The sequence below is a fragment of the Pinus tabuliformis genome, chromosome 3_2 (assembly GCF_031772625.1).
Source record: "Pinus tabuliformis cultivar Carrire ecotype Pingquan chromosome 3_2, CPIR1, whole genome shotgun sequence".
In the NCBI taxonomy this organism is placed as follows: domain Eukaryota; kingdom Viridiplantae; phylum Streptophyta; class Pinopsida; order Pinales; family Pinaceae; genus Pinus; species Pinus tabuliformis.
Genome location: NC_142302.1, coordinates 622923581 through 622942352, shown reverse-complemented (window position 1 = coordinate 622942352; position 18772 = coordinate 622923581). Strand labels below are relative to the sequence as shown.

The 18772-nt window shown below is 38.6% G+C and overlaps 1 pseudogene; it reads right to left on the bottom strand.

Moving 5' to 3' along the window:
* Positions 1–648: 648 nt before the first annotated feature.
* LOC149182169 (protein RTF1 homolog pseudogene) overlaps positions 649–18772 on the bottom strand; it is a 53994-nt pseudogene continuing 35870 nt past the window's right edge.

Sequence of the window (18772 nt, the reverse complement as noted above, 5' to 3'; positions counted from 1 at the left end):
CATGTAAAATATAGTTGTTTATTAGATAGAATTGCAATCAATTGAAAGCAAGAATAAACAACTAAGCACAACAAAACAACCACAACTCTAAAAGCATTTAAGCAAACTATACTACAAAAACAGAAATTAATAAAACATATCATTTATTACATGAATATGAAAAACACTACATATTTCAACAATAATTTAGAAAAAGGCATCACTCAGCATCAATCTCAAACAACATAAAATGCCATGTTTCATCAACTGCATGATAACTTGCAGTGGAATAGCGTTACTTAGAGGAAAGGAATCCTTTTGGAACATTATATACCATTTTTTAGTAGAATGGTTGAGACAAAAAAACACCCTTGAATTTTAGATGTCAAGAAAATACAACCTATATTTCTAACACATTGTTGATTTCATGCTTGCCAAAAATCCATGATGTTGCCACTGTTAAAAGACAATCCTTGGTTGACTAGGTTATTGTAGTTGTGTTTTAAAGTGCCTATAATGGCACACAACACATAGAATTTGAAACAATTTACAAAAATGTTCACTTTAAGGCTTTTCTGCATATGTTTCTGGCAATCCCAAAAGGAAATTTCTGAATCTTTCATATAAAAATTAAATGGGGAAACCAACAAGCAGAGAAAATATCATTATTTATTTTAACAGTAGGCCTCTTCTACACTTGTAATCATTCACAGTTAATGTCAGACTATGCCTCCTTCCATCTTTGCTAGGAACTTGCACTCCAAAAGTTGACTCAATCTTCTGCTTTCTAGCCATAAAAGCTAAAGGGGCCCCTTGAGCACCCCCATACTTCTGCAGTCCAACAAGTGAAATTGGAAGTTCAAAATCATGCAAAGAATACACCTTTTCATATTCTGATACAGGAGCATCAGTGTCGACAAGCTTTCCATCATCCTCAGCAGTTTCTATTGCTATGGCTTCCTCTACTTTGGCTGCATCTGCCTCTTTGTTTGCATCAGTGTTGTCTTCAGCAACCTTCGCCTTTGTATCATAATAATTTTGAGATTGAGTCCAATGCCGAGTGAAAGGATCATACCCTACTTCACTTGCTTTAAGATTAAGGTTTAGAGGCTTGATCTCAGAAGCGTTATTGAAATTTTCGGCCTTGTTTTTCTTATTATTTCTGCTAGCATCAAGGATTTTGCATCCTTGCTTTTTCTCTGAAGAGAAAGGACTTCTAGTTCCTTCAATCTCACTTTAATTCTCTCAACTTCTGAATAATCATGCCTGCTCTCCGCCAGCTCCATCTCTCTTCTAACCCTATCCTTTTTAGCAGCCACATTTGATGGCCTTTTGGAAGCCAACTTCTTTTCCTGCAACATTTATTTTACAGTTTCTGCAGAATACACAAATTGATTTATCTTTTTTAGCGCATTTATTTTTTCCTCAACTTCTGCTGGACTAATCATCTGACCACCACTGCATTCTACTTCCCGTTCCCAATCTGAAAACTCTTTCTCAAGTGGAGGTGAATCAGACACCCTGGCCATCTTCCATCTTGCTGCACTGCTCTTGCTACCCCATAAACAATTCAAATACTTGTATGTGGTGCGGTTCTCAAACTTGTATTGTTTATCAGGGTTTGTCGCATCAACATTTTTTACCATGCAAAGACGGTAAGTACTCTGTCCTGACCTAGACATTCCTATCCAAATTCTTACAAAGCAGCCCACAATGATATTCTTAAAGAATGGTTCCATAAACCACTTGGCAAGTTTTGATCTCCTTGTTGTTATGCTTCTAATATCTTCAAAGCTAGGAGTGTCAGCAGAGCCGGGACCATCACCATCACTATCTGATTCTTCGCCACTGCTTCCACTTCCTTCTCCTTCACTAGAGGATGAAAAACTAAGGCTCAGACTCGCATGATATTTTCTTCTACTAGGTGACGAATCCCGCCCCTTAGATGAACCAGTATTATCTCTCCGCTTACGCTGAATGTCAGAATCCTGTGCTTTCTCCCGCCTTGCTACCAATTCACTCAAAGCATTTTCTTTTACAGACCTTGTCGATTTCACAGAAGAGCGCATCTGTGAAGATGGAGGCCCTGTTTCTTTCCATTGTTGATTTCTAATCTCGTTTTGGCGAGCCCTTTTACGCATTAAATAATTATCCCTTGCTTCTGCTCGTTCTGCCAAAATCAACTCCCGGTCCAGTTCAGACATTTTCCCAAGCTACTCCCTATCTTATTCATCTTTGTATAAATCACTTCCTATGGATAATTCGCTATCGAAATCATCACGGCGACCCCTGTCATCATCATCCTTGTCACCAGAATCAAATCTCTTTTTTAGGGGCATTCTTGACCCAGAAGCCTTCCTATTTGTTGTCCCAACATCATCTGAATCATCGTCATCAATGTATTTCGAGTCACTGCCATCATCTGAATCAGAATCTTCCAGTCTCCCTTTCGCAGGATTTTGGTTTTGCTTTCCATCATTGTTAGATGTTCAACTAGCTGCTTCTAGCAGCAAATGCTCCAGTTCAACATAACTTTTTTTCCCCTCTAAACACCCATGCTGATTGAATAGTCCTTCATTCCCTGGCTAGAGCAGAGACTGCAAATACCACTCCTCATTATATTTTCAAAACCTAAAACCTACTATCATCAAACAGATTAAAATTGTGAGAGGCAAACCACACCATGGAGCTTAATAAATGTACATCATCGACATTACGTTTTGTAATACATGGTCCTTATAATGAAACGAACATTACTATCTCAATTAGTTCAAAAGAACCCTTAGACCTGTAAAGAAAGCACATTGAACATAGAGATGGCAAATTTCAAAAATATTTCTGAGCCAAATTCTTCATAGAACTGAAACGTTTGAGAAGTACACATATCACAAACCAAGTATGCGCAAAAGCGTGAGAATATAACAAACCCTAACTATACAATTAATACTGACCAAAAGTCATAGAATAATAAATAGCACATGAAATTCAAACCAAGTAAAATCAAAGTCCTACCAGAAATCTGAATATTGCCCTAAAGAAAATTTTATATTCACAATGAAAAAAAGGGCGTTACAGAACAGGCAACGAAACCCTAAACGACCAACTCAAATTTATATTAATGTAAGTACAGACACTGACAAAACTGTGCAGATGTAAGCTACTGAAAGAATGAAAAGACACCAGATTTCTAACAGAGATGAGAAACAGATACAGAACAATTAATGATTGAAAAAACTGAACTTTCTACAGGGAAAGAGTTAACGAACATTGTCACAAAAACCGAGTTCGAGTAAATAAATGGAATTTTATCTGATTGTCTGAAACGATAATTACCTGAATCCAAAACATCACCGAATACACAGACACTATTTTCAAAGAAAGAAAAAAACAGATCTCGCAACAAAAACTGGAACTCTCTGGATTTCAGCTAAAATAACTGGAAAGTGGCGAAGAACGTCTAAACGAGCGGCACGAAAATACACATAAAATCAGATATTAACACATACCTAGCCGACCTGAGATGAAACAAGGCCGAAGACCAGACACCTGAACTTGTAAACAGACCGACTCTGTCTCATGAAGCCCTAGCTCGCATACCTCCAGAGGAAACATCCCCGAACAATAACTCTGAAGACAGAGAGGCCATTGGGTTGGGAGACAAAAGGACAGTGTGAGGATCAACGATCAAACTTCGTTCAATCGTCTAACACCAAAAATCCACGGTCAACAATAGGACACGACATCGGTTGGGGCAATTCATTTCAAAGGGAAATGCCTTACGGCGTAACTAGGACATCATATGCATCAAATAATATTTCCAAAGGTACAAGGCCTTTTGGAATCACATTTCCTTTGAGTTGTACAATCTTGTGATCTACAATTGAATCCTTTTGAGGTAATTCTTCTTCAACTTCCTCTTCTTCATTCTTACCTTCTTCTTCTTAAATAAATTTTTGAAGAATAAAATTCCCCAACAACCTCCATAAAACGTTTTATCTTCTCCTCATCCTAGAATACTTGCCAATATTTTACATTATCTAGTATTGAGGGTTTGCATCTAACTTCAACTTCATATCTCAACCGAGGGTTCTGTGGAGGTTTGAAAGTACTGGCTGCTTTTTCCAGAGAATCATCCAATTTATTTTTTTCTCTAGGTAAGAACTGAATATTGAAAGTTGAGAAATAATTATCAACAAGGTCCCAAACTTCATTTTGATATGATCTTAACCTTGGATGTTTAGTTTGACATTGACCCTTTATTTTCTTCACTACTAATTCATAATCTCTAAACACAGATAAATAATCAATCTTCAATTTTTTTGTAGCTTGCAGTCCAAGAATCAAAGCTTCATACTTTGTAATATTATTTGTTGAATCAAACTCTATCTTATAAGAAAGAGGTATCATCTCACCTTTAGGGTAAATCGATAGAACTCCTGCACCATTTCCCTCTCTAGAGTATGCTCCATCAAAAAACAACTTCCAAATGGATTTTTGAATTGTTCTTTCGTTTGAAATGTTGTTGGAATTTGAACTTGCATATCTCCAAATACTTCTAATAAAAAACAAGAAAAATCCTTCTCCTATCCATACACTGGGGATTTATTTGGATTACTTTCTTTGGTAATAGTTTTGACAAACATGGATTCTTTGTATAGCCTGCTCCCTTCACCACCAAAAATTGGAATTGTGGCATATGTTAAATCCAAATTCATAGATCCACTAGCTTAACACCCATGATCTTAACAAAAGCATCCCAAACTTACTAGAATATCAACAATAAAAACATCCATTGCAATAATTCTAACGTGAATTTATGCCAGGGTGACCACCATATATTTAATCAAGCCCACACATGACTCTTTTTGAATCAAAACAATATAAGTTTTTATAAGTTTTTGAAATCTACTTGCCAATTTGTTCCTTAATAGAAAGAGGCATAAGATTATGTGATTCCCTTGAATCCAACATGAAATTATGAAACATAAAATCATGAATTAGAAGAGTGTTATAAAAAGGTGAGGTTGTGGAATCCTTCTCCTCCACATGAGGCCCAAACATGACAACTGGCATTTCCTCTTGCAAATTTACAGTCTATTGCGTAGTACTCACTTGTGACAAATTTATGAAATTTTCAATTTGCTTTTTATAAGTTGGTTTCTTTTCCAGTTCAACTAATGGGACAAAAATATTCACCTTCTCTAATTCATTTTCAATGTTAAAAGAATGAGAATTTTTCTCCAACTTTGCTTGTTCTTCTTCTACCCCTTTATTCCCTTTGGATCTCCTATTGAGTTTGAATAATCTAGTTTGCTTGTTTTTCTCGACTAGGCTTGACTTGCTGAATTTTGATGGATATGCTTCATGGACTAGAATAGTCCAAATAGGCTACTTCCCTGTATCATTGCTCTTCTGTATATTCTGCTGGGGTTTCTCCTCATTTCTATCTTGGGTCTTGGACCCTTTTCTTGATTTCAATTCATAATTTTTTTGCAACTCAACTTGCATCGAGTTTGAAAATATCTTGCAATAATCAATTTCTTCCTCATTTAAAGTGACCTAAGGGTCCAAATCAACATCATATTCATATGTTTCTTCTCCTTCATCCTCCTCTGAAAAGGTAGAATATTGGTTTTCTTAAAACTTCAATGCTTCTTCTAGAGTCTCCTCAAGTTTATATTCAATATACAAAGGAAGCTACACTTGATCCTACTGGTCCTTTTTCTCCCTCTAAAAAATTCGTAGAGGTGCTCTCCTGAATTGAGGATTGAAATTTATGTTAGGTGCCTACTGAATTTGTCTTGGTGGATTCTTGTTTTCCAAATCTAGTTTTACCAATTTATTTGAAACATTTCTTATGACCTTAGTCATCTCATCCAATTTTTTCTCTTGAGTATCTTTTTTCTTAAATGAAGATACAACTTCTTTCTTCCCTTTTCTTTTGTCACCGTGATTAGTCTTGGCCTTTAATTTTCCAGCTGTTGGTAAATTGGCCTCTACCTCCAGAGTGTTAATTTTTGCAAATAGGGTCAAATTCCACCTTGTACAACTCATATGGCCGAGATGATGATTGAATTAAATTCCTCTTTTTGAGAGGACCAAAACCAACCTAATGATCACCCTATTTGGACAAGCAAAACTTTATTTTTTGAATTATTTTATCCACTCATGTATAATGGAATAGGTCGGCCCTAAGCACATGTAAAATTGGACAGGTCGGACTTAAACCCAAGTGGACCCTCATGGAAGCCTATAAATAGAAGAGACCTCAAGCTCATTTAGGCACATTGATCGAGCCATATTCTACTCTCTTCTTTTGTCTCGGTTCACACAGGTCTGATGGAGGAATTTCATGCAAGGGTCCAAAATTATAGGGGTGAAGCTCACATGGGTCTATGGTTTCTATTTCTTGAACGCACGTGCGTAACTAAGCTTTTTCGTCCCTGGATGCACACACATAGTAGATAAGGGAGCATACAGATAGTCTTAGATCCTCACACAAAAGCCTGAAGGGAGAATCCAGGGTTTTTAAAGCAGATTAGATGGAGTTGGTCCCTGGATGCTCACATAGAGTGGTCAAGGGAGTGTCCCGGCAGTCCCAGACACATGCATAATAACTGGAAGAGAGCGTCTTGGAGTTTGGAGTAGTTAAGTGTGCGTTTGACCCTGGACGCATGCATACATTCTTCATGTGAGTGTCCAGGTCAAACACAGATGCCCTCACATAGTGCCTAAGGGAGCTTCAAATTTTTTTTAGTTGCACACAGTTCGACTTGTTGGGAGCATCTAGGTCTTTGATTTAGGGATTGATAGTTGTATTTAGTTGGCTTTAGTGGTCTGATGGATCAAGGGTTTCTCTCTTCTGTTCTACAGTCTCTTCTATAAATCTATGTTGCAAGTTTATGTATTGGGCTTATTGTACTCTCTGCTGAAAACTTCTTATGACAATCTAATAAAGAAGAAGATTTGAAATGGTTTTCCCCCTTGTGGGGTTTTTCCTTGTTCTTGGACCAATTTGCTGTCTCTTATGGTTGTGTTGTTGTCTTCTTTGTCATTTCATATATTTTTCTATATTCAGTTACATTTTATGATTGGTTACATTACTAATAATTGAATGCATTATTAAAAGAAGAAGTAAATTCATTTAAAGTAATTGATACATCATAGAACAATCTAAAAAATTAACATGGTATCAAATTTGAGGTGAAGGACAAGCCCAAAAGAGGACAAGCATTGAATCCCTCATTATTAGAAAGAATATTTCCTAGTTAAGGTCAAGATGTCTTCCTCTACCTTCAAGGAGCATGAAAAGTTGGGCGACGCATTAAACTTTGCTTCATGGAAGGTCAGGTTGGAGATCATAGATGAAAACAATGATGTGCTAGAACACATTCAAGGAATGATTCCCGAGCCCTTAGAAAATGCTTCCACTTCCCTCAAAAATAGGTACAAGAAAGGTGAGTCCAAAGCAAACCAAATTATAGTTGATGGTAATTTACAAGATCATTTACTTGCATATGTTGGGAACTTAAGAAAGTCTAAAGACATGTATGAGAAGATAGCTGACATATATGAAATCAAAAATTTGAATGAGATCATCACCTTGAAAGATGAAATCAAGGAAACCAATATGAACAAAGGAGAGGTTGTTCATCCTACATTATGAAGATATCTTGCCTTAGAGATCAATTGCAGAGAGTTGGAGAAAATGTTTCTGATAGGGAACTAGTAGTCGTGACTCTTAGAGGTCTACCTCCTATTTGGGAAACCTTCATTACTACAATAATAACCAATAATTTCCTTCCATCATTTGATGAAATTGTCGGGAATCGTACTCAAGAATAATCGAGGATGATTGCAATAGGAAGGATTTAAAATCACGAAGAGGGAGAGCCCGTTGCATATATCACTCATGACAAAAAGAAGAAGGGAAAAGGAGGTCCATCAAGGAAGCCTCCTTATCAAAATACAAAAGGAAGGAATGAAAAATATTTATCTCATATTGAATCCTATAATTTCCACAAGAAAGGTCATTACGCTGGAGATTATCTAGAGAAGATAAAAAGGCCACGTTACAACACGAAAAGAAACAAAAATAATAAAATAGGAAAATAAAATCAAAGGAATAACGACGATAGAAGATATGAAAGAATAAGAAGAGATTCCTCAGGTGGTCGTGAATAAGATCATCCTCCTCAAAACAAGTCAAGAATTCTCAGGTATCAAAGCAAAACTGTAAATAAATCTGAATACATTCTTATTTCTTCCCTTACAAGTTCTTCTCCACCATATTAATGGGATAGTTGGTTGGTTGATAGTGGGGCCACTCATCATTTCTCTAGATACAAGAAAGTCCTCTCTAATCTAGTAAAGAGTGAGACTAAGGTGAAGATCATTCTTGGAGACAAATCCACTCATCGCGTGAAAGGTTTTGGGTCCATCAAAATTAAGTTGAATTATGGGGAATAAATTTTGTTGCATGATGTTATGTATGTGTCGGGATTAATGAATAATTTGGTATCTATATTTGCATTGGAAGATAAAGGGATGAGGGTTTCCTTCTGTTGTAGCGACTGCAACACCATCCAAAAATTTGGCCTACACTCAAATTTTGGAGCCTACTATGGATCCTATGATCAATAATTCCTTAAGTCACTTATTAGTAAGGTTATGATTTCAAGCTCCCTTCTTAAATATTAAGAGTCATTCACAGTTTCATATTTATATAATATGTGTCATCTTCGGGCATGGGGATTATCACTTATCAAGAAAAGGGAATTTTTTTTTACTTCAAGGATAAAATTTGTGAAAATGAGTTGTTCTCATCATATAGACATGTTTCACACTCATTTGCAAAGTTTCATGCACTATTACACAAGTATTGCCATTATCCTAAAACATTATATCATTGGAGCCACACTTGTCATAATTTGCCACAATGGTTGTTTCATTAAGCGAAGTATGTTTTCATATGTTCTGGATGGTATATGTTGTATTACTAAGTTTTCAAGTGTGTGATCGTAGTCAAGTTCTATCATTTTTCACATTGGTTAGACTGATCCCACACTTAGCCAAATTCCAATTATTCCTAACAACCTAGCTTCAACTAGATTTCTTGAACTGCACACTTCGCATTTGCAACCCTCAAGGTTTTTCCTTGCCTTTTAGAACTCTGTAATGCACAAAAATCCAAACCTCCCTTGGCATCCAAAGTTGTGCATTAGATTCCTCTAGTGTCCTTCCCTCAACCAGAACCCACTGTCTCCAGAAACTGCGCAATTTTGTTCCTCAAGCATCTCAGATGCCTATCCCACGTTGTGTTTTGAAACTGCGTAGATTTGTCTTCCAAGGGCCTTATCCTGCAGCAGCCACTGCATGACTGAACTACGCAATTTTTTCTCTGAGTGGCCACTGCGAAATTATTTCCCTTAGTGAGGGTTGTGCAAAAATTTCCCTTAGTTGGGCCCGAGTTGCGCATTGCATAGTCTCAGTGGTCAAGCTTGACCCTTTGCTACATGAACTATGTAGTCACTGAGCCTTCTCCTCCTGTCACTCAGTCTTGATCCAGTTTATGAATCCAAGTGCAACATATTAGACTAGGGGTTTATCAGACTGATGTCATCTTGTCATGAGTGGATTACAGATACAAGAATTCTACCAGGCTATTGCAATATGATGAAGAGGTGATGAAGGAGGGCATGCTAGATGAAATTCAAGGAATTGAGGAGAAAATATAGTTATTAGATAAGAATACCAAGGAACCCAGGGTATGATAGAAGATCGAGACTGCATGAAGACTCCATCTAATGTATAACCCTTTGGAGGGTAGGTATGGGAAACAAATCACATATTTTTGAAATACACCTCTTAGTGTGGCATGAAGGACCGTTTATCATTGTCATATCATTAAGTCTTCAATGGCATGCATGGTTGCAAGCACTGAAAGTCATTCCATGTGTTTCCTTTAAGTGTCTTGCTCCCTTTCGCTTGTTGGAACAATTGTCATCTTTTGGCATGTTTCATTATTATGACATGTTTGCGAACCTTTTCTGGTGATCTCAAAGGTTGGTATTTGTGTATACGAGTTTTCCTAGCCATGTAAACACCTTTCACACTCATACAAAATGCCTTGAGAACTATCGCACAAGTGTCATCATGTTCGTCCTAAAGTCTATCCCAAGTGTCACACTTATTGTCTCTTGTAATGAGACAGTCCCTTAGAGGGTAATGGTTTGCTTGTTGTTCTAATGGTTTGTGGTTTTCATGTCATCGAAGTATGCTAAGTGTGTGATCATAGTTTGAGTTCAACACGATTTCATCTTTTCCCTCACACAACCATTTTCCGAATATTCTTGACCAGGAAACTCAACTTCACTAGGCCTCGACTGAGTTGTGCACTATGCAGTCTCAACCCCAATGATGTGACCTTGCTGATTCAAACTGTGTAGTGCACAGTCATTGTCCTCCAGGGTAGTTCACTATGCAATTATAGAGTTCAACAACCTTCCTTGATTCCCAGAATTGCGCAACAGTTCCTTCAAGTCCGGCTTGAATTGGGTATTTCACACTTTCAGTCCTCAAGATTTTCCCTTTCCTGTTGAAATCCCACGGTGCACAGAGAACCCAATATCCCTTGCCCTACGGAACTGCGAAATTTTTTCCCTCATTGTCTTCCCTCACCCCGAGATCATTGTCCTCAAGAACTATGCAAATTTGTCCTCCAACGTATTTCCATGCATGACTTGTGGATGTTTGTAAGACTATTTTGTGAGCATTTATATTTCATGTTCATTTTCACATGTACTAAGATAGTTGAACTATTTCGGTTGTTTTAGTGCTTATCTTATTGGAAACATGTGATAATGGTTGTTACTACTGCCTCATCCTTATGGGCTATTCCACAAGATACTAGACAAACCTTTCCTTACTCATCAGATGTAACAACCGTCACATCCACCGTGGACTACTCCGCTGGATAGTAGACAAATATTTCCCTGTTCATTGGTTTTAATGACTATGGCATCCACTGTGGACTATTTTGCTAGATGTTGGATAGGCCTTTTTGGTTCACGTGTGTCTCTTCCTAGGTGGTACTATTACCTCGCACTTATAGGATCACCTTCCTCCCCCCTTTTGCAGTAAGAGAACCTTGACACAGTTACATTGCAAACACACCAGGCACACTGACCTTGTTGTTTGAAGATACCATTGCATCACTCTCTTGTGTTGACAACTAGAGACAAGGTAGATCTTTGAGTATTTGGAAATTGGGCCTTTAAACTAGATGGGACTCCTACACCAAATGGTGTGAGGTATAATTGGACTTCATATAGGGGAGATCCCCTTGGTTGACGGATTTATAGCACTGTCAACAAAATGGCGCTAGAAGGAGGGCAAGACTTCAGACCATGCGTGTTGAGTCTGGTTTGAATCACTTATTTAAAATGGCTCTTCCCCAAATTATAATCCCAGGATGTTTCTTTAAAGAGCTTAATTGTACCATCCTTACGGAAGTTATTCATGACCTGTCTCAATTTAAGTTCGATGGTGAGGATGAATAGACTTTTTTTGAACATTTGTTTCAAGTTGTCTGACTTTGTTTTTGTCACCTTATGTGTTCCAAAGATGTCATTACTAGATTACTCACCATCACATTTGAAGGTCATGTTAACCAGTGGTGTCATATATTACCCATTGTTTCTATCCATTCATTCGATCAGCTTGACAAGATGCTGTATAAATATTTCGATAAGTATAACCACCAAGATGTCTGTGAAAGAATCTATCATTTGATAATGAAGCCTGATGAATTAGTTGAGGATTTTTTTGATTGGTTCCTTCACCTCTGTTGGAAAATTCCTGAAAAAAATTTGAACTCGTATTTCTTGAAATAAGAGTTTGAGCGCTTGGTTCATATCTTCTTATATAGTGAGCTTGAATCTCCTATTTTCCCTTCTTCCTCAACTCTAGTGAATCATGAGGCACCTCAAACTTTAGAGGAGCTTATTACTCATTTTTAGGTCCCAATGTGGGTGCCTCCTTATGGTGATTGTAAAACTGGGAAATATGTGAATCAAATCTCTAGCCTATCTTCTCATTCTTCTCCCACTTCAATGGAGGAAATTCTAGAATAGGTCATGAAGCCTATGATGAAGACTCACTCCATTCCACAAGAGGATGTCACCATTCACAACTCTAATATGAAGGCTGAACCATATTTTTGTTATCCTCTATCTTCTTCACATCTTCTCTTCGTACCATGACCTGCTTAATCAATTTTCTTCACCAGCTAATTCTTCACATTCTCTTGATTCTTCAGCTGTTGGCTCAAATTGTGATCAAGTACAAGGCAGTCACATTACGCAGGTAAAGGAGAAAAAAGGCGAGGACACTTTTCAATTTTTCCTCTCAGTTTTGAAATCTTCCACGTCAAAACAATGAGTTTCCATTTTTGAATGATTCTCAATCCTATAATCTCGGTGGAAAATCCAATACAATCAATTCTTTCAACCAACCCATAGCCTTAGGTAGTAATCATTCCAATGATGATAATTCTATTTATGTGTGTTGTGAAGAATTCCCAACACATCATATGATATTTTGGTTCCTCATGAAGAATTTAATTTGGATCTAGAATCTACTTCACTCAAAGAAGACGTTCATATTGAAACTTCCCCTTCACCTCAATATCCTTTGTGTCCTACCATTAGAAACACATATACTTGCGATGGATATACTCCATGTTATTTTGTTTCTTCATCTGATGAGTTATCTTATAACACACCCTCCTCCCAGGTCTATCCAAGCAACGAGCGAGTCGAACAGACTTGTGATGAGAGAGGTTACTAAGGGATTCAATCTCCTAGGTGACCTTAAGGAAATCAAATCGACAGAACTCATCAAAAAAACCCATCCACATCAGCAACAACACCCCCAAGAGACATGTCAGCCACTTAGAAATCCTATCCCTGGGTCCTATTGATGTTTAAGCCTCTTAACCCAATGTTACTCTCATGCTATAAGAAAGACAGTGACCAACAACTCAAAGTCGCTCTCATAGGCCTCTGTGCTAGTGACTGTGGAATTTTCTCAGCATACTTGTGCCAACGACCTCGAGATTTGAGCCACTTTTCTTGCCCAAAATCCCAGCCTATACCCAGAACTTGCTACAACCTTCAGAATCATTCAAAGACATGATAATAATGCTGATAAATCAAAATCAACCTTAGGACTAGGCTTGAGCATCCCTAATCAGGACTGACATTTTGTCAAACACTTGGCATCAATGCAACCTACAGGTCTAGGATACAAGATAAAGCATAAATGACTGACAAAACTTATGAAACATAACCATAAGGATCACCTCCTTATCAATGGAACTAGTACATCATCAATTAGGTCTTGCATCCATCCATTCAACATTTACAAGTAAATACATGAAATAACCATGACATAAACCAATCATTCAACCATGCTTATAAAAAACATAAAACCATATAGATATCAGAGATAAGACAACCATTAAATCCACATATGATCCAGGTGGATATTGGTGGCTACCTACCAAGTCCACTTGGACCCCCACCATTGTTTCTCTCAGTTATGTCAGTTTCCTTAATTGTAGCACAACTTACTATTTTTAGCAATTTTTCAAGTCCTGAACTTTCGGAGCCGTTTTGAGGCCCTAAACGACGTTTTTTGGGAAAAATGGGAGCAACATGGGTCCATGGACCGATGTTGCTCTTCCGAAAGTTGTAGTTCTCGAGATAGATATTTCTAGCGAGATATTGTGCGCATCAAACGGAGATCATATGCCAAAGTTACGACCCCAGGAAGTTGATGTACCAATTTATCCAAATGGGGCCCACAGTTTGGCGTGTCATCTTCTAGGGTTAGGTTTTTGGATGTTTAGGGTTTTCCATTATTTCTCAACAATAAATATGCCTCCGAGCCTCATTGTAACACAATTCAAAGGCATGTAGCCACCACATCTCTTCTTAGAGATAAGCTACCATCGCCCTAGCTGGTTTATTTCCATTTCTGTTTGTAAGCATATTTCAGTATTTTACATTAATGAAATGAAGTATTATTTCTGCTACATCTTTGTGTTTATAGTTATCTCTGTAATTTTTTGTGTTCCTGTTTAAATTTGGATCAGTGATATCCAAGCGATCTATTTTTTTTCTCTGTTTTTCTTTGCATGTCCCCAACGAGGTCGGGATATAAGGAGTTAGGGCTTGAACTGGTCGAACCTTTGCAAGACCAGCCTCACAAATCCTAGCGGCCTCCCATCGTGGATGAAAAGAAAGATGAGGGGGCAGAAGATCCTATCAAAATCTTGCTCAAAGAATCCCTCAAGCAACAAAGGAGCGTGATGATGGAAAAATTTGCCAAGATCCTTCAGCGGCTACCCAAAGACGACTCATCGGCTTCCAGCAGCTCCTCTGGAAACACACACCCTTTAAGGTACAATTTAATTTGGAAATTCCCATCTTCGAGGGTCAAATAGATGCAGATGCCGCAGATAAATTGTTAAATCTGCCAGAGGATTATTTTTTTGTTCATGATTTTTCCAGTTGGGAAAAGATTATTTTCGCTCTTCTCAAAGCAGCCCCCATGTCAAGGATTGGTGGGAAACCTATTGCGAGCTAAAGGATGAAAGTACAAGCTCACTATTTTCAGCTGCACACACTTGGGATTTGTCTAGTCAATTTAACGTCTTAAATTACTCTACATAAATTATCAATCCGGGTATCGTAAACTGATGAAGTGTGGTGCACCATATGTGCTTAGTTAACCTTTTTCTTACTTCGTTGTTTTATAGTTTTTATCTTGTTTTGGGGTTTTGTTCTTGTTGATCTCCTAAAGTGTCTAATGCAAATGGAAATCCTATTCTAAGGTCTTAAGAATACTTTTAAAGGTCAAGTATGGATGTAGATTTCAAGACAAGGTTTATGTCCCTTATGGTAACTTCCAAAACTTAGCACTTCAAAAGATCTCAAAACATGTTATTGATAAAATTAATACTTGAACAGGAATGTAAATATGCAGCTTCTTAAATCAAACAAAAGATGAAATACTGATCACGAAATCACTGTCTCTGTTGCTCATCTAATTACAGAAATAAAATAAACTATTGCACTCAAACAAACCAAAAATTGCAGACTAATGAAAGCAAGATCAATTTACTTCACTTATAATCTGATAGCTCGCCAAGTAGCCTTTCCGGGTTAAGCCATGGCTGTTGAAAATGCAACAAGATGATGGAGCTTAGTGGAAAGGAGTTGCCTTCACTAAGTGGGCCCGCAGGCTATTTTTGGTGCAAAATCTATTTTTAGACTATGTCTATTTTTAGACATATGGATCGTGGTCTATGAGTTGCAGGATGCTATTTGTAGATGATTGGTCATGTTGGTAACAATAGATGGACTTCTATTTTTAGACATATGGGCGGAGTCTATTTTTAGACTGCCAGGCTAAAAATAGAACAGTCGAATATTATTAGCTCTTAATAATATTTGGACTACAAACATTATCTTATCCTCTTGGAGCACTTCAGTTCAAGCTACGAATGTGGCACATGCAGCTGCCAAAAGGAAATATGCTTTTCTTATGGGTCAGTTGAGCTATTGCATGATGGACTTCAGTTAGAACTCAAGTGATTGAGTTTGGTGGAGTTGATTGAGGAGTTGATGGAGTTGTGTTCAGTTTGACTTGGTTGAACTAGTTGTATTTAGTCTAACTGCAGAATACACTAGTGATGAGTGATGTGAATTAATTATTAATTAATTCACTAATTATTAACTCATAAAGCAACTAAAGAATACATCAGTTAACTCAGTGCATGGACAGTTCAGTGGAGACAAGTGTTAGAGGTGGGTGAAAGAGTGAGACTGCTATCAGTTGTGACTATAGTTGTGCATGAGATTTGCACATGCATTGATGGAGATTTCCAATGAGGATTGCACAGTACAAGCCAAGGAAAACGAGCTTGGATCGTTCCTATTCTTGCTTTAGATTGTGCAGTAGAGGCAGGTAGACAGCGAAGGAGATTTGAACCTGTGACTTGATTCAGATCTGAGCTAGTTTGTGTGTAGTAGGTGGAGATAGTACTGAGTACTTGTGAGGAGTATTGTACTATGTATTGTTACATGTTCTCTATCATTATAATATACAGATAGTTGGGGGTTTTCAGATGTATGCTTTCCTGATTACATATTGTGTTAATGTGCGCATGCGATTGATGTTTCATTGTTTTTAATGTCGCAAAATCGATGGTCAACGTAGAGGAGGTTATGTATTATGCATGCATTAAAAAATAGTGTATAATAAGGATAATCTTTGTGAATAAGTGTCATATTATTCAAAATTTCTACATGGTATCGGAGCAGAGTTGATCATAATTATTCAGAAAGTGTTTACATTTTATTTCTTCAGGCAGAGTCTGTAATCGGGCCAGGTAGCCTCTGGATTCATCCTTCTTTTGGAAGGTGAGATATTCGGTGAATGACCATAAAGTCAATCTCTGTACGAGAAATACTTTGTTCTCACGAATTTTAGTTCAGAAGCGGTTGAGTTTTGAGCTGGTGGAATTCGAATTTGCAGCAGTGTTTTCTTGGTGTCAAAGTTGAAATGTCTTTCAACGGATTGTGATTGGAGTATGCCCTTGAAGGCAGCTCGAATTATATTGCATGGAAAGACAGGATGGAGGCGGTGTTAGATGATAATGGGTTAAAGGAGTTCATAGATGTTGAGGTCCCAAAGCCTACTAATGCTGCTCACATTGATGCTTGGCAAAAGAAGATAGCAAAGTGTCGAAGGATTCTGTTGGAGGGCGTGAAGGATCACATTGTATCCAACTTGCATGGAAAGGCTTTCTCCATACTTGATGTGGAAAGCATTGAAAAATTTATTCCAAAGCAAGAGTGACCAGAGGAAGTTGGCGCTCAAGGATAAACTCAAAAACATTAAGTGTGAGAATGGAGACAGTATGCCCAAGTATCTCACGAAGTTCACCCAATGTCGGGATGAGCTGGGAAGTGTGGGGGTGACTGTCGATGATGAGGACTTGGTGAACTTGGCTCTCCTTGGTCTTTCAAAGAGTTGGCATTCCTATCAGGACTTTGTCAATGGTCGGGCGAAATTTCCAGGATGGGAGAGACTTTGGTCGGATCTTGTGCAAGAGGAGATCAGGCGGAATACCAGGGATGGATCTTCATCAAAGGGATCTGATGAAGAAAATTGCACTTTGGTTGCCAAAGCAAAGAAGGGGAAGGAGAAGGGTTCTTTTTCTGAATCTAGTTCTTCCAATGATGGGAAGAAGGTTGACAAATCGAAAGTGCGATGCTTTCTTTGTCATGAGGTGGGCCATTATGCTGCAAATTGTCCACGGAGGAAATCCAAGAAGGGATCCAGGGAAGGATCTGAAGGTGAGGCACTTGCTTCACAGTTTGAGTTGGATTTCACACTCTTCGCATGCATGGTTTCATCCATGGTGGGAAGTGGTTGGTTTCTTGATAGTGGAGCTTCTTTCCACATGACTGGTGACAAGAGTTTGTTTAGTACTTTGGAGGAGAAAGATCTCCAGATACTCATAGTAATGGGTAATGATGAGAAGTATAGTGTCTCAGGTGTAGGCATGGTTATTTTTCAGAGGGAGCATGGAGCTCGCCTTACCTTGACTGATGTCAAGTATGTACCAGGACTGAAGAGAAACTTGGTGTCGATCACGATGCTGGAAGATGGAGGCTATGATGTAGTCTTCAGTAAGGGAAAGGTTTTCCTTAGACACATCATCACTAGACAGGTGAAGCAGATTGGTTCACGGGTCAAGAACCTATATGCTCTTGAGGTTCAAGATGCATGCAAAGCCTTGAGCAGTGAGGCAACTAATGGAGACTTGGTGGTTGAGAGGGAGCGTATATTACCTCTCAACATGCAGAGCCAAAAGAAGTCTTAGACAATTGTGGAGGAGCCACGATTGGTGCAGCAGCTTCAGGAGGTTGTGGAGCAGCCATAACAAGGGAAGCTGAGAGGAGATCGAGTAGAGACATCTACTCATGCAGAGACCTCCAGTAGGGGGAAACTTTGAGCCAGGTGGGCAAAGGGATCGCATGCAGCCATACCTCTAGGTAGGAGGTGGCGTGATGTGGATTGATCGTCCCAAGGAGGAGGGGCAGGATCCTTGAGGTACCTAACCTCTTGGATGAGACCTTGCTACGACAACCCCGATGTGGAGTAGCAGGAACTAACTGATTGGGTAGAGACAGATGTGGATGGAGCAGCAGAGAGAGTGACAGTGTAGGGAATCCCAGGACAGCGCATAGCTGGCAGGCTGTAGTAATGCGAGAGGCACAAGTGTTTTGCACAGTGCTAGGTGGCACAGAGAAATGTGCAATGGTGCGAGATGCATGGAGATGTTGCAGTAGCACAGATGTCAGAGAGGGAGCACTTTTCAGCAGCGGGTAGAGCTTCAGCATCAGAGTATGTTCCTAGCCCAACAGAGTGGTTAGTTGGGAGTGTTTTTTGTTCCAAGTGTTGTTGGAGCAAGTGGACCGGGCAAATGTGTTGCATGCAAAACATTCCAGAGTTGCAGGATAGGGGTTGCAGATAATCCATATCTTGTTGAGAGGGAGTGTTGAAAATGCAACAAGATGATGGAGCTTAGTGGAAAGGAGTCGCCTTCACTAAGTGGGCCCGCATGCTATTTTTGGTGCAAAGTCTATTTTTAGGCATATGGATCATGGTCTATGAGTTGCAGGATGCTATTTGTGGATGATTGGTCATGTTGGTA